Source organism: Panthera onca, chromosome A1, assembly GCF_046562875.1.
Source record: "Panthera onca isolate mPanOnc1 chromosome A1, mPanOnc1 haplotype 2, whole genome shotgun sequence".
NCBI classification, from domain to species: Eukaryota; Metazoa; Chordata; class Mammalia; order Carnivora; family Felidae; genus Panthera; species Panthera onca.
Window position 1 is genome coordinate 35681503 of NC_138339.1, and position 17791 is coordinate 35699293.

The window sequence follows — 17791 nt, forward strand, 5'->3', positions numbered from 1 at the left end:
CCTCTGCAACTGTAATCTGGCGAGAACTAATCAGAAGTGCTTGTGTATATACTACAAGCCAGAATCCCTATAGTGTGCGTTTGACCGTAGTCTTCATTGTGAACCCAACAAAATTCGAAGAAATAAAAAAATCTAGCTTTAGGGATGGGCATTAGGAATGATTGCCCAATTATGTTGTTTAGTGACCTGAAAAAATGACTTTATATGCATGCGCTTACATTTTCCTATATGCATTCAGGGTCTTTGAAATAGAACCCTGTAATGCTAGAATCAGAATTTTAATTGCATTGTTTGTAACCAATTGCAATGCTTACTGAAAAGATTTTGACAATGTGAACACCACAGTAGGGTTTTTAATTTAATATAATCAGTTCTAATTTCTGTGGCTATTAATTGGAAAGTTAAACAAATAAAGAGCATATGTCATGTGTATGCTTAAAGTTTTGTTCTTTCACTAAAACATGGGTGTTTAAAAATGAAATCACTGTGCTAATTTTAATTTTCTAGCTCACAGTTTTATACCTGAGCTAACAAATGCCTGAAAGAGTGTAGTGTTTCTAAGGGACTTGAGTTTCAGTCCAATTGTTTAGCAGAATCCAAATGTTTGAATTGACAACTAGTTAAAACTACATGTTGTTTTAAAAAATATGTTTGATGAAACCATACAGTAAAGATTCTGCTGTGAAAAGTTACAAAGTACAGGAAGTTATTATTTTGAGGTTTCTCTACACTGGGCATCAACCCTATTGATGCCAGCTTGAGATCCTTTTAATTTTTTTTAAAGCTCACAATAGACACTCCAACTTTCTGCTCCAGCAGAGAAAGCTATTCAGATCTTTGTGAGAAGTTTTGTGTTTTTATTCTGTTTGAAATGGGGGGGAAAACACATCGTCAAACTTCCATATTAAAATCTGGTTGCAGCAGGTGCAGTGTTTAAAAGTTCTAGAGTCCTCTCGCCGTTCTTCTGTACAGCGTGATGACAGGAAGGGCATTTACAAAACAGCCCAAAGGAAAAGCTGACATAGCTTTTTAGATTATATCTCATTCTTCTTTTTCTTTTCTGTACAGCCTTTCTTTTATAGCACAGTTGAATCCCTAAATACTCCACTGCTTTTCATTGTTAGGTCACCTCTTAGGTTAGCCCGAGAAAGCCTGAGAAAAGTTCCACAGGAAAGATGCACTATTTAACGGAATTCAATCTCTCCCAATAGATTTGAATCACTAACATAAATGTATGAATGTAGATTATATCTCTGTAATGAGGCCTGAATCATTCTCAGTTACTTCAAAGGACTGAAATTCTACCTTCCTTTTTTAGCAGCAATAATCAGGTCTTAATGGGTTCCTTTATTAATTGTTTCTCTGCAACGATTGAAAAGGACAGTACAAGCTTCAGATTAGAGTGGTACCTACTAATTCTCAAAGGCTGTGTTTCTTTTTTTTTTCTAACCTCTGGAAGGCATGCTTTATTTCTATGTCCTAAACATATCCAGTAATATTAGATTAAGTCTTTATTGGAGGAAATAGATGTGGCCTTTTGTTTAATGTGATGCCTTGAGAAGTTATTGAGGCTTTTAAAAGCAAGACCATGGCAGCAGCCACTGAAGAATCCTAAGCTGTAGCTATTCAGCCTCAGAGAAGCAGTTTGCGTATGTACTTCCAGATCCTTCGGTAGCTCTTCTGTTTGAGCAGTTTACATTTTAAGTATGTATTTCCTGGATTCTTTATGTTGCTTGGCACTATCTGTGGCTCAATTACAAGATGTGTGTTCTATTATGTGTGATGTAATTGACAGTGTCAGTAAGCTGCTTCAAATAATAATAAGTCAGGTCAAAAGTCAGCCAGGCTGTTCTACAAAGTAGACATGTGCGGGCCTTATTTTGAAGTCTGCAGTTGTAGTCTTCCGGGCTGTGTGTCCCAGCTCTTATTCCCTTTCCGATATGGAAGAGGCCAGTTTTAAGGCATTGTTGGAGCTTCTGGTCTTTCCAGGATGAGGCTGGAGACGATGCGTATAGTCAGTGACATTTGGGACAAATCAAACAGTGATATTTTTTTAACAAGGGGTTTCAATTGAAAGGGAAAGAGGTCTTAAACCACAGAGAGCAGTGCAATACTTCAGAGCTAGTCGGAACTTTAGCAACAGATGAATCTACCTCATTCATTTTATAGCTGAATGAACAGATGCCCAAGTCACTCAGTGATAGAACAGAGTTTAGAACTCAGGGGCTGAGTCCTAATTTTAACAATCAGAGGCTGCTGTCCTAATTTTTTTGGTAACACCTGCCTTGTCTGTTTTCTCTTTCCCCCTGTCCCTGCTCCTCTCCTCCTTATCAATGACCACTCATCACTCTAATATGTCAGAGATGGCAGAGTGGAAATGATAAGAATGGTTAGGAGGCTTTACTTATGCAAAACCAATGTATTTTTGCTGGAAAAGATTAGGCAGAGAAAAGTAATAAAATAGCTCTGTGTTGAATTATTGAGTACCAGTTAATCAGCCAAATAAATATTGATATATATTTGGCAAAGGGGGGCTTTTTTATCAAAACTCGTGAAATGAACACAATTAGAAAGTAATGCATGCCATGTTTTTCAATGATTTTTTTCTATATAATCTGGATGTATAAGTTCTCCTCTAGGAAATCCATGGCATCTTCAAAAAAAAGAGCAGATTTATAATTTGATTCTGCCTTCTCTAAGACTAAATCTCCATAAAGCAGTGTGATATTTCAAAGCATAGGTATTGGCTTAACTATTTTTTTTCAAAATTTGAAACTAAATTAAATGTTCTATTACCAAGCTTTCGGACAGACTTAATGATCTGTTGTGGAGAATGAAAAATGGCCCAGGTAGTGACAAAGATCTTTTGAAGGGGAAAAAAAAAAAAAAAAAAAAAAACAACTATATAAGAATGTTTAAATTATACAATAAATCACAAAAGTTCTTGGAAACTCCACTCTGCCTCAATTGGCACGAAACACACCAAACATATTTGCACAAAGCTTCTGTTTGTCTCCTCCCAGCTGATGGTAAACAGAACCTTCCCTTGACAAAGCTGTGAAGTATGAAGAGTTCTGTTTGTTTTCTGTGTTTCCAGCTGTCCCTTTGTAGCGCTGTCCTTCCTTCCACCTCATGCCCTCTAGGTTTCTTAGTCCTGTATCCTTGATCAGAATTTTAAACACTCTGATATCAGTAATTTATGTTTGTGACTCAGTTGGTACGTCGTCATGTTTTCTTTAAAGGTGCAGTGTCTTAAAACAACAACAGACATTTATACATGTCTTTCTTCGTGCATTCATTTAACTGGTTTTGATTTAACTAAAGTTTATTGATACCTACTATGTGCCAGCTGGGTGTGCATGGTGAGGGATTTTACAAATAACTAAGAGCAACATCCCTTGTAAAAAGCATGAATGAATGGATGGTTTTAGGTGCTTTATTATTCATGACAAATGAAGTAAAGTTATCTTAGGACCCAGAAAACAAATGGAGAGATTTTGGAGGAGAAAATAGCCCCTGAATTTTTTTTTTTTTTTCTGGTTGTCCTACTGCCTATAAAAAGAGCTGAAGGGAACTGTGTGACTTCTATTTTCTGGCTTCATGAAGGATCAGGGTTCCATCTTTTCCTGTGATATGCCCCCGACACAATCCCTCACAGTTTCTCCTGTAGTCTGGGCAACTGGGCTACATCCTTTTTGCCAACAATGCAACCTGACTTGTTGTCCTTGCCTTTTGTTCTCAGACTCCTGTATGCATATTTTGTGTTTTCCACCTTATTATTTTAATTCCTTCCCAGTAAGGGTTCCCTAATCTATATGCTGTCCTGTGTGCCTCCTATTAAAACATATATATTACCAAATATAATTTGACCTGAAACTCATTCTCCCTATCTGACAAAATTTGCCTCTGTTAAATAGACTTCCACAAAGAAGATTATCCACTAATTACTATTAGAAATATTATTGTGTTGAGAGAAGGCAATATTCACGGTTCTGGGTTTTTTGTAGATTGGTTCTCAGATCTGTTTCCTGCCCGTCTCTGCTCAGCTCTGTGTTAACGCTTGTGCATCACCAGTGTCAACTTGCAGTTAGTTTTCTTGGTGGGAGAATGGGATCTCCAGAAGATCAGAGCCCAGGAGAGAGAGCTCTGGGTATTTCTTCCTCTCCTTCTCCTCTTCAATTGCCTGTAACTTTTCTGACATTGGCTGTGTCCTTCCAGATCCACATATCCTGCTGGATGACCCCTCCTCCAGGGATCCAACTTTCATTGGAGTCCCTGCAATATTATTTCCTCCGCTTGCCCCTTAAGTTCAAGGAGTGGTAACAGTTCCTCTCTATTGCTGGTCTGCCATCATCATTCCTTGCTTGTTAATTTCCCCTAGCTACACCTCCATGACTGGTAACTTTGTTCCAGTCTCTTCTTCTGGGTCAGTTGGGATAAATTCTGTGTCATAGTCAGGACACTGACTACAGTGCACATCTTCTGCAGTAAGTAACTAGTGAGGAATATGTTTTATATGTGTGCAAGGTAACAGAGGAGTGTAATTTAATACGAAGTGCATTGTGAAACATCTAGTGCTTGCTTGATATGCTATAATCTTTGAACTATGTAGAAGATAATGACACATGGCACTTGACCTCAAGAAATATGTAATCTAGTATTGAGTTTTGAATGATTATTGCAGAGATTTTTTTTTTTTAATTTAGTGAATGACTTTGAGGTCTAAAAACATTTTGATTGCTAAATGTTCAATAAAATACTTTCACACAAATAACTAGAAAATGAATACAGTAAAGTAGAAATTATGTTCATAAATAGCATGCAATTGTGAAAAGCTGTAGTAAGAGCTCCATATTAAAATTACCTTTTTCTTTTCAGTTCACTATGAAAAATTTGAATGTTTCCTAATCTTTAAAATCATTATTTTTGTGTGAGTAAATTTGTTTCATTGAACTTTACTTATAGTTTAGTTAGAAAAGAAGGACGGAGGTAAACAGTATTATTTTCTAGCCTGCTTTGTTTTTATCTAAAGACAAGTCTTTAAAAATGGGTATGCAGCTAGCCTTGAATTTTTCAGTTAGGCATAAAAGCTGGGTACAGTACCAAAACTTGCAAGACAAACTATATATACAGATAATTTTGTGGATTGATCACTACCTAGACAATTCCATAAATTTCACAAATAACTTTTCACAGAAATCAACATAACCCAGAATTTATGGAGCTCAGATCAAGCCTTTGTCTTTTTCTCCCCTTTGTGTGTCATCTCCCCTTATCAGCATGAACAGTTATAAAATTGTGAACCTTTATAGTTGGAAAAGACGTTAAATTTCTTAGTTCTGCTGCCCTTGCTTCACAGGTGGGGCGTGGGAGGAAGAAAGAGAACAAAAAGGAGGAGTGGGAGGAGGAGAAGGAGGGAGAGCAGCTGGAGGCTGGTGGCCTGGGAAGATGAGGCAAACTGCCTAGGGTGACAGGGCTAGTAGTAATGAACTACTACGCCTGCACGAAACTAGTGAATTGCAAGAAAGCGTCATATACTTAAAAGATGTAGTACACTTGCAAGAACAACAGTGGCCCCTGCTGAAGCTGTGGGATAGGGAGGAAGAACATTTCCTAACGTTCGGGGCATTTAGCAGGTTTTTTGGAAAATTCTCAGAGTTTATTCCAATTTGTGCCTTTAGAAGAGCACGTCCTTGTGGTTGAGAACATCCTAAACTATCCGTGAATTAGGAGAGCATTTCAATAAATTGCTTGAATTCTAGCTAAGGGATAAAGAGACTGCCCTCAGGATAATAGTTCAAAAATATGTCATTTTAAAATTAATTTGTGCTCAAGTATCTACAATGGCTCCTTCTTGCCTATACCATTCTGGCTTTCACATTCCTGTTTCAGTTGTCAGTGGGCTTTGGCTATTTTGATTTGATGTATTTAAATTTTATGGGCAAAGGGAGAAAGGACTTAGAAAACTTTTTGGCTAACTTGTGAGAAAGAAATACTGTTTTGCCTTTAACCAAAGTCATGCTCATTTGTGGGTGGATTAGGGTATATTCTTCCTACTTTATAGCACTAGGTAGCAATGTTTCCTGGATTTATTTACGTAGCTGGTATTATTTTTACTGTTTTACCTATTTTCGCCATGTTTAAAAATAGGGAAATGTATATGAGAAGTAGTTTATTCTTGTATTTTTTGCAACCAGAAGTATAACTGTGAGAAGTTACCTTACTCATTTATTAAACATACATACACAAATACACACTCCTCTTCAAGCACCTCTTCTTAGACATCTGGTCTTTTTTTTTTATTTTTGAAATACAGAGCCTGTCAGATTATTTGGAATTGATTGAAAGATAGTTTTTTTTTTTTTAAACTGCAAAGCATGAATTAAGAAGAGGGCCAAGAGCTAACATGGCCCATTTTCATTTTTCCCTGTTTTATTGAGAAATAATTAACATGCATCAGTGCATCAGTGTAAGTTTAAGGTATGCAGCGTGATGATTTGACTTACATATATTGTGAAATGCTCACCACGGTAGGTTTAGGTAACATCCATCATCTCAGATAGATACAATAAAAAAAAAAAATGTATTTCTCCTTGTGAGAGAACTCCTAGGATCTGTTCTTTTAACAACTTTCCTGCTTATCATATAGCAGCGTTAATGTTGTTCATTACATCCCTAGTACCTGTTTACAACAGGAAGTTTGTACCTTTTGACCACCTTCCTCCAAATACATGAACAGCTTTTGCACTAGTTCAATATTTACTTATAACAGATTAATGTTATTTATATGAATTGGTGCTGGGTTCTTTGTCTTTTGGAGGTCAGCTTCTAGATTGATAGAAATAAGCCCAGTAAAAGAATTGCTTAGTACAACTGGGAAAGCAGCCCATTGTAATTGGAAGGCAACTTTGGATATTTGGTTTATCAAAGAAATTTAAGTGCTGTACAAGAATAAACATGTGAGTTCGTCGTCTTTGACAAATAACAGAGGGAAGCAGAAAGGAGTATTGACCTTAGATGTATGTGTTGGAGTCCAGGAAGGTGAAGAAAACTGTTCTGGTGGCAGAGCCAGGACCCCTCTTCGGACATTCTCCTGTGAATAGAAAAGTCCTGGGTACCCAGTCTGAGGACTCTGAACTTCAGAAATATCAGTATCGAAGTTTGGGGGTATCTGTGTTGGAAGGATCTAAGGAGTAAGGACAGTGGTTCTTTACATTGATGTTTCTGTATTTTTCTCTTTCAGGTGCCTGATTTTATTCTTCCAGAAAGTTCTGGGTTCTGAATACATACTCAAACGCATGTCCTCTGCTTCTTTATTCCTTTGCTAAACGTAGACACTTGTTCTGCATAACTGCCTCTTCCATTTAATTATTAATACTACCACAGTAGTAGTAATGACAGCCTTTTGCCCTAACTTGAGGGCTTGCTCTATGTGCCAAGTTGCTCCTCCCTTTCTTTCGCTTGGGGTAGACACCTGACTCTTGAGCTAGTTTTGTGCCAAGATTAAATACAATTTGGTTTTTTTGCTTAGAAATCTAGGGCTGGATGGCAGCGGATAGATTGTACATAATGAGTGGAGAAAAAGCCTTTTTAAGCTACTCGAGGACATTCCCAGTAAGCACTTGGGGCGTCTTTCAGTGAGGATTCTTAACACCAGATCCCAATCTGAGCACTGAAGGCCTGAGGGATGATGCCAAATCATTTTTTCAGAGAACAATGGGGGCTGCGAGAGGGAAAAAAAAATCCCTGTTGACTCATTGCTTATGAGTTAGAATTTAGGTAGCAAACTCTGCTGCTGTTTTCAACTCTGTTTTTGAATTTTAAGTTTGTTGGTTGAATTTGTTAGTGCATTTTTAAATTGAGTAAAATTTTAAATTACAACAAACTCAGTAAACCTAAGGACAGGATCTCCCATTCTCAAACTTCAAAAGAAAATTGTCCGTGAGGTTAAAAAAAATTAGAACTAAGCAAAGCCAGGGGGGAAATGTGACTAGTTTATCTTTTGGTAAATAAGCAAGAGAAATGAAATACAGACAGCAAGGAAGCCACATATTTGGTAAAGATAAAAACCTCAGATTTTTTTTTAAATAAAGCAACTTCCAGATTTAGCAATATAAAGTATAATTAGTTTTGGTACTTAGGAACATTTTATTGATAAACACTACCCTTTTAGGACTACTGAAAATGCACAAGGCTGTATCCACATGGCAGCAGACGAATGTTTTAGGAAGAAATGAATTGTGTAAAGGCTTGGGAGCCAGTTTCATTTACATAATATTTTGTCTTAAAAATATTTGCTTCTGTCATTTGGAGGGATTTTTTTGTTGTTGTTGTTCCTTCCTATCTGACTTGTCTTTATTACCAAGTGAATTTTTCAAAGCCACCTCACTAAGTGGCTATTAGGGAAAATTAGAAATTTGTGGCTGGCATTATGTTGGTGGAGGATAAAGAGAAAGCTGGGTATCCCTCAGCTCCCATCAGGAAAGAGCAGAAGCTGGAAGTAAATCCCAGGTGGGGAGGGATGAGGTTGAGGTGAACTGTTTTGTCACAGTGGCTGTCTCCTACAGGGGCACAGTGAAGGGAGGCTGGTGTGCAGATGGAGGGGATCCCATCTAGATCCCTATCTTTCATCAAAGCAGCTGTAAGACTGACAGCCAGAGCCCAGGGAGCTTTCCCCTTGGGTAGAGAGAAGCAGGTGAGGCACTGTCCTCAGTTCTAAGTGTGTGAGGTTCCTATGGAAGGAACTGGAAGATTATACAGGGACAGGACCCATGGGAGTGGTTGCCCCCTGCCCTACATTTTGCAAACAGAACCATTTTAAGAGCCTTTACATAAATCATCACTATTTTCTTATAATGTTTTATCTTCAGCACTACTGTACAGAGACTAGTAAAGCTAATAAAAAGTAACATGTTTTTGTTGGAGAGGCAGATCATCTTTAACCAGTAGATTTTTAATGATTTTTCATTTAAAAATGTCTTAAAATGCATAGAAAGGAAAGGGGCTGTCTTTTAAATTGAGCAATATTTTGAAGCTCAACTCAGCCTTTGACTCAGGAGATGTGTATGCTATTTGCTGTTGGATGTTATTCTGGGTTTATTTTCTGACCAAGGTGTATTTCCCGGAGCTGTTTCTTACAGGAAGATATTTAGTTTCTTAGCCTTTACTTTCAAGGCTTTCATTACTATTGGAGAATGCTGAGTCTGTCCAGATATGAGTAAAATGTGGAATGACAAATGATTGATAACCTGTGTTTTAATTATCTCCTCTGATAGTGTCTTCTACAACGTTCACCTGAGGAGAAAAGAACAATTGAGAATATTCGTCAGACTCACATAGTGTGTAATTACGACATTGTCAGGTGAAAAAAGAGGGATGTGCATGAGACCTAGAAGTTAGGAAATCTAGATTATATTTCTGGTTCTGACACAAACAATTGTGAGACCTAGGGCTAATATTTAGGCAAAGGGATGAATAACTTCTGGCTTTAAAATTCTCTTACATATGAGGCCCAGAATAACAAAGGTTATATTTTTTCAGTACTGCACTGTGGATGATATTAAACATTGGAAGTGTGATCTTGTCACTGAGGTTATCTTCTGGAATCATGGAGTAATAGAACTGAAATGCCCATCTAATACCAAACTCTCTTTTCATTTTTTCCTCCATAATTGCACATGAGGCAACTATGGTCCATAAAGGAAAAATTACTTGCCCAATATTATCCAGGTAATTACTGACAGAACTTTAGAAGCTGTGTATCCGAACTTCCCAATATTCTTCTCACTATATCCATCTCTTAAAGCAAAAATAATGTAAAAATTTTTTTAGGAGGATAGTAATAGAGTGAGAAATATATTGAGTAAATGTAAATGTGGATTAAGGGGAACTCTGACTAAATAGATTTTTAAAGATCTTATGCAAGCTCCTATAAAAAAGACTGGCAAAAATCCAGGTACTTTAGGGTGAGAAGGGGTTAGAAGTCAAGTATCTGATACTTGATTAACCATAGGCATCCCTGATGAGACCACTGTGTTTGATGATATATATTTATAATACTTTATTTTATTTCTTTAACATTTTTTAAGTTTATTTATTTTGAGAGAGAGTGTGCACTTGTGAGTGGGGTAGGGGCAGAGAGAGAGGGAGAGAGAGAATCCCAAGCAGGGTCCATGCTCAACAGAGCCCAACATAGGGCTCGAACTCATGAACCATGAGATCATTGAGCCGAAATCAAGAGTCAGACACTTAACTGACTGAGTCACCCAGGTGCCGCTGTAATATTTTTGAGGTCCAAAGACACTGAAATGATCAGCAGTTGAAAGTTCTAGGTCAATTGGAAGTTTTGAAAAGAAATTGTCAAAAAACTGCATGAATGAGCAGGACAATGATATAATCTTTCATCAGGTGATTTCTAGGAATTTATTCCAAGGAAATAATCCTTGACATTTCCTTTCATCTGTGTGGAAAGATGACTTAATTTTTAATATCATTCTCGCTCTTGAACTAACTGGACTTCATCCCTAACTATTTTGGTCATGTCTCCTCTAGGGTACTTCTTTAAATAAAGAAGGTTGCTTGTATAATACCGGGTGTTTCTTGTTTTTAATATACTTTCTTTGTTTTTGGGTTTTTTTTTTTTTTTTTTTGAGAAAACTTACCATAGACCTTTTAGAAAATCATAGTCTAATGATATCCATTTAACTGTATATTTTCTCAATATGATTATATATCAGTCCATATACTTCCCCGGCTAGAGTACTCTCCCTGTTCCTTGTATATCCATGCTTAGAATGTTCATACCTTGGAATTCTTAAACAACACTAATCACACTCCCATTTCAGTGGCTATACAGTTGGATGAAAATAAATCAATTTTTACTTTATAAATTTTCCAATACTATTTTCATAAAATTATCTAGTAATTAATTTTAACAGCACCACATTGCACAATTCTGGGACCTATCATTCCTATGTTAGTCTATGTGAAAAGTATCTCCTGGTATTTTGCGATTCAGAGTTTTATGTAGCAGACGCTATTGACTGCCTATCTAAGAATCATCACCAGCTTTTCCCTTTGTGACATAGTCTCTAATTTATTTGGTGAACCCACCCTTCTCCTCAAGTCCATGTAAACTCACTAAGTCAAACATAAATATACCATTGTGTTTGCTGAACAGAACCCTAGCTGAAGATAAAATAACTGTGCTGGGATTTGAGCTACTAAAGAATTTGCCTCCAACTTGAATCCAATTAAAGTAATCAGTAATATAACACGATCCTCAGCATATCATTCACAGTATCTAGTATCTAACCCAAGTTCACTTAGTGTGTGACGAATCAGAAATATGTGATCCTTTCTCAAGAGAAAGGACACTCAGGAGATACCAATGTAAGGGTGACCCAACTGTTGAAAGTAGTAGAAAGACTGTAAAGAGTTGTACTCAATGAGGTAAATTAAGATAAAGGAAAATATACTCACAATGGTTTAAAAGGTGGGAAATCAAAGCAGAGAGATAAAAAACATTCAAAAAAAGAAGCAAATAGAAATTCTGAAGCTGAAAGGAAAAACACAACATCCTTACTTCCTTACTAAAAATGTCACTTAATAATAGAATGGAAATTTCAAAGGAAAGAATCAGTGAAGCTAACTAGGAAAATGGTAATGATCTGGAGTATATAGAGAAAAAGATTTTAAAACCATAAAAAGAGACTCTGGGACTTATAGCGTAATATTATAAGTTCTAATATATGTGTAATTGGTATGCCAAAGGGGAGAAAGGAGAAAATATGACAAAAAGAAGGAGGAGGAGGGGGAAGAAGAGAAGAAATAGTGGCTAGAGTTCTGAAAGACACAAAGTTACAGATTTACAGAAGCTATAAATCTGTAATTTTACTCCCAGACTCAAATGAAAAATAGCTCCATATCTCCTAAGTAAATCAAATTATTAAAGAAGATTTTACCACAAAGTAAACTACAGACCCAGATGGTTTCACTAATGAATTCCAAGAAACATTAATGGAGAAAAAGCCCCAATATTACACTAAACATTTCATGAAAAAGAGGACAAATTGCTCCCAAATTATTTTATGAAACTAATAGTCTAAGATATTGAAAAAACAAAGGAAACCAAAGACCAGTATTTCTTGGGAATATAGGCAACGAACAAAATATTAGCGCAACCAAATTTAGCACAAAAAAAATTAAGCCTTTACTACGCAGGATTTAAAAATGCTTTTTATAAACATTTAAAATTATAAATCAGACATTAAATCTTGACTAAATAGGGTTTAAGAATTCCCCTTTTAAACATTTAATATAAATACGTAAGTCACTGTATTAACAGAATAAAGGAGAAAAATATTTCAATAAGTGCAAAGAAAAAATTTGAGAAAATTCACCCATATGTGATAAAAATTTCCAGCAAAGAATAAAAGGTGGTTTCCTTAATATGATAAATGACGTATGTAAATATAGTTACTATCATACACGTTGATAAAACATTGAATATTTTCCCCTAGATGTTGGAAACAAGGCAAAAATACACATGGACACCCACTTTTATTTAACATTCGTTGGAAGTCCCAGTATTTGTTGGAATAAGACAGGAAATAAACATCTTATTTTTTTTAATATTTTTTTAACATTTTATTCATTTTTGAAAGGCAGAGAGAGACAGAACGTGAATGGGGGAGGGACAAAGAGAGAGGGAGACAGAATCCAAAGCAGGCTCTAGGCTCTGAGCTGTCAGCACAGAGCCCGATGTGGGGCTGGAACTCATGGAACGCGGATCATGACCTGAGCCAAAGTCGGCTGCTTAACCGACTGAGCCACTCAGGCGCCCCAAAATAAACATCTTAATTGCCTTTAATTCACAGGTGGTATGACTTTATATAGAAAATCCTAAGGAATCTACAAAAATACTAGAAATTAAATCTGAGTATGATGCAGGACACTAAGCAAATATGGAAAAAACCTATGTACCTTTCTTTACAAACTAGCAGGAACAATTGAGAAATAAAGTATAAAATAATTCCATTGGCAATCATGTCACAATACATACAGTGCTTAAGAGTAAATTAAACAGTAGATGTATGATATCTCTACACGGAAAACAAAATGTTTTTAAGAGAAATTAAGACCTACATAAATGGAGAGATATATCTTATGATTTGAAAGACTCAGTATTTTTAAGACATTAATTCTCTCAAAATCTGTAGATTCAATGCAATCCTAATCATAGTCTTAGCAGACTTAACTTGTAAAAATCTGAAACTGATTCTAAAGTGTATATTGCAATCTAAAAATATATTTAAAGCACTTTTCAAGAAGAATAAAAGACTGTAATTCTGTATCATAAAGACAGCATGGGATAGACAAAAAAAAAAAAATTGACAATGAAACGGAAGAGAAATCTCAGAAACAGATCTATACTTGTGTGGTGATCTTATTTTCAACAAAGTTAGATAAGCAATCCAGTGGTAGAGGAAAGTATTTTCAACAAATGATGTTGTAATAACTGGGAATCCAGATTAAAAATTTAAAAAAAATTAATTGAGATTGAGGATTTGCAGGCCAGCGTGTGAGCAGCTTAGAAGTCACAACAGCTATCCTAACAACAAAAATCTGGACAAACTGAAAAATTAGCAACTCTTCTTAGATCTTTTAGAGAAATGAGATCACAGATAAAACCACTGCCCCAAATATCGGACAGACAGAGAGGCAAGGAAACAGAACTTACCAGAACAGAAACCCATGAGCAGGTATCTCCACCGGAACTAGTACTAGGGCAGGGAACTATGACAGTAATTGACAAGTGTTAGAGGCTATGTGTATACAACTCTGAGAGTTAAAAACTATGGGGACCTGGTCATAGGAGGCCTCCCACACTTCTGTGAGCTTTACTTCCAGGAGCTCTATCAGGTCCTCAGAGTGAATATTGGACAAAAATCTCAGGCTTTGACAGGCGGAAGGAATAGGAACCATGTTTAAATATACCAGAAAACTCCGTTCTTCATAATGAGGTGTTTTCTCAAGAAAAACTATTTTATAAGAGTGTAACCTTCTGAGTTTTAATTCAACTTCAGTAAGCCCTAGCTTTAAATATAGGGGAAGGAAAATAGCCAAATCTAGCCTCCTCTAGCCATACTATTCCACCTAAGAGCAGGAAGATATACTGAGAAGTAATGGTGAAGTTCAGAGTCCAGCGGCATAGACTCACCAAAAGGCAGATGCAATCCTAGGATTGTAGAATGCTTCTTCTCTTCCCCACACCTTGTCATTACATTACTAAAAGCCTATTTACCACAGCTCCTTTACCAAATACATCATGTCTGCCTTTCAACACAAAATTACAAGACATGTTAAAAGGCAAAAAATATTGTTTGGAGAGGCTGAACAAGCATCAAAACCAGAGTCAGATAAGGCAAGACTATAGTGTTCATTGGAGAAAGAATTTTTAAAACATATATTAATATGCTAGAAAATAATAGATAACATATAAGAATATAGAGGTAATGTAAGCAGAAAGATGGAAATTCTAAGAAAATAAAAAATAAATGATAGAGAACAAAAAACTGTAATAGAAATGAAGAATGCCTTTGATGGACTCATTAGTAGACGGACATGGCTGAGAAAAGAATCACTGAGCTTGAGGATATGACCATAGAAACTTCTAAAACTAAAAAGCAAGGGAAAAGAAAGAATGAGAAAAAAAATGATTAAAAAAAAGATCCAAGAACTGTGGGATAACTATGAAAGGTATAACATATACATATTGGGAATACTAGAAGTGGAAAAAAAAAAGAGGAAGGAACAGAAGCAATAATGACTGAAAATTTTCCCAATTAATGTCGGAAACTAAATCACAGATTCAGGAGCCTCGAAGTATACTAAGCAGGAGATACCAAAAAATCTACATTTAAGCATATTTGATTTAAACTTTAGAAAATCAAAGATTAAAAAAATTTCTTTTGGAAGAAGCCAGAAGAAAAAAAATACCTATAGGGGAAAAGATAAAAATTACACCTGACACCTCAGAAACCATGTAAGCAAGAAGAGAATGGAGTGAAACATTTTAAAATGTTAAGAGAAAAAAAGCTGCCAACATAAAGTTATGTGCCCTGAAAAATGACCCTTCAAAAGTGAAGGAGAAACTTTTTTCACACAGAAACTGAGAGAATTTGTTGCTAGTCTGCCTAGTAAGAAATGTTAAAAGAAACACTTCAGAGAGAAGGTAAGTGGTGTAGGTCAAAAACTGTGATCTACATTAAAAAAAGAAGAAGAACATCAGGTGATAAAGGTAGATCTTTTATTTTTCTTATTCTTTATTTTTTTTAAATTAATGCTTATCTTTGAGAGAGAGACAGAATGCGAGTGGAGGAGGGGCAGAATCTGAAGCAGGCTCCAGGCTCTGAGCTATCAGTCAGCACAGAGCCAGATGCAGACTCAAACTCACAAACCTTGAGATCATGACCTGAGCCAAAGTTGGAGGCTTAACCAACTCAGCCACCCAGACACCCCTATGTTTCTTATTCTTGATATATAACAGTTCAAAATCATAGCTACTATGTATTTGATTATATATATATATATATATATGCTAATGTGTGCTTATTTATAGGAGAAATGAATGACAGTAATGATACAAGAGATAGGAGAGAGGAATTAGGAGTATTTTGTTATTAAAAGATACTTGTATTACCTGTGAAGTGGCATAATGTTATTTGAAAGTGGACTTAGATTAGTTGCAATGTATGTTGTGAATTAAAGACAACACTAAAAAAAAATGATTGATATGCTAAGAAGAAAACATGGAATCATACAAAATACTTAGTGCCACAAAATATATGAGAAAGTATGGAAGACAAAAACAGGAGCAAAGAATAGGGCAACAAGGAAAAACAGTAGCAAATATAGTACATATTAATTCTATTATATGAAAATCACCTTACATGTCAATGGTTTGAAAGACAGATTGTGAGTGGATCTAAAAACAAGACCCAACAATATGTTGTCTATAAGAAACCCACTTTATTTTTTTATTAAAACAAAAATGTTTTTAATGTTTATTCATTTTTGAGAGACAGAGACAGAGCATGAGCCGGGGAGGGGTAAAGAGAGAGGGGGACACAGAATCTGAAATAGGGTCCAGGCTCTGAGCTGTCAGCACAGACCCCAGTGCGGGGCCTGAACCCATGAACTGTAAGATCATGACCTGAGCTGAAGTCAGATGCCTAACTGACTGAGCCACCCAGGCACCAGGCACTGACCCCCACAATTAATTAATTAATTAATTAATTAATTTATTTATTTATTTAAATATATGTGTGTGTGTGTATGTGTGTGTTTGTGTGTATATGTGTGTGTGTGTGTGTGTGTGTATATATATATATAGATATATATATATATCTATATATATATATATATATATTTTTTTTTTTTTTTTTTTTTTTTACTTTATATCCAAGTTAGCATATAGTGCAATAATGATTTCAGGAGTAGAATCCAGTGATTCATCGCCTACATACAACACCCAGTGCTCATTCCAGCAAGTGTCTTCCTTAATACCTCTTGACCATTTAGCCCATCCCCCTACCCACAATCCCTCCAGCAACCCTTATTTTGTTCTCTATATTTAAGGATCTCTTATGTTTTGTCCCCTCCCTATTTTTTTTAAATTTTTTTTAATGTTTATTTTTTAGAGAGACAGAGACAGAATGTGAATGGGTTAGGGGCAGAGAGAGAGGGAGACACAGAATCTGAAGCAGCTCCAGGCTCCAAGCTGTCAGCACAGAGCCCAACGTAGGGCTCAAACTCACAAACTGTGAGATCATGACCTGAGTGGAAGTCGGTCGCTCAACCGACTGAGCCACCCAGGCGCCCCTGTCCCCTCCCGGTTTTTATATTATTTTTGCTTCCCTTCCCTTATTTATTTTTAACGTTTATTTTTGAGAGAGAGAGAGAGAGAGAGAGAGAGAGAGAGAGAAGGGCAGAGCATGAGTAGGGGAGGGGAAGAGAGAGATGGGAGACACAGAATCTGAATCAGGGTTCAGGCTCTGAGCTGTTGGCACAGCGCCCAACACGGGGCTCAAATTCATGAGCCACGAGATCATGACCTGAGCTGAAGTTGGACACTTAACTGACTGAGTCACCCAGGTGCCCCATGAAACCCCCTTTAAATATAAAGACACATATAGATTAAAAGTAAATTAATGGAGAAAGTTCTACTATAGTAACATTAATCAAAATGAAGCTGGAGTAGCTATATGTTTGAAAGAGTAGACTTAAGAGCAGGGAGAGTTATCAGAGATAAAGAGGGGCATTACATAATGATAAAAGGGTCAGTACACCAAGAAGATATAAGAATCCTGAATGGTGTATGCATCTAATAATAGAACATCAAGCTACTTGAGGTAAAAACTGATAGAACTACAAGGAGAATAGATGAATCCACTATTATATTTGGAAGATTTAAAAAATATTCTATCAGAAATGGCAGATCCAGTAAATAGGAGATCAATGAGGATAGTTGAACTCACCAGTACCATCATTCAACTAGATAAAATTGACATCTGTAGACTATTTCATCCCACAACAGCAGACTAAATACTCCTTTCAAACTCACATGGAATATTCACCAAAATGAATCATATTCTGGGTGATAAAACACATCTTAACAAATTTAGAAGAGTAGAAATCATGCAATGTCTACTTTCAGGCTAAAGTAAAATTAAATTAGAAATCAATAACAAATAAAATAGCTATAAAAAATCTGTAAAATCCCCAAATA

The 17791-nt window shown here is 36.1% G+C and overlaps 1 long non-coding RNA gene across 2 annotated transcripts in view; it reads left to right on the plus strand.

Moving 5' to 3' along the window:
• The window catches only part of LOC132680791 (uncharacterized), a 490013-nt gene that overhangs the window by 235727 nt on the left and 236495 nt on the right, over nucleotides 1-17791 (plus strand). The gene's annotated exons all lie outside the window — the stretch shown is intronic.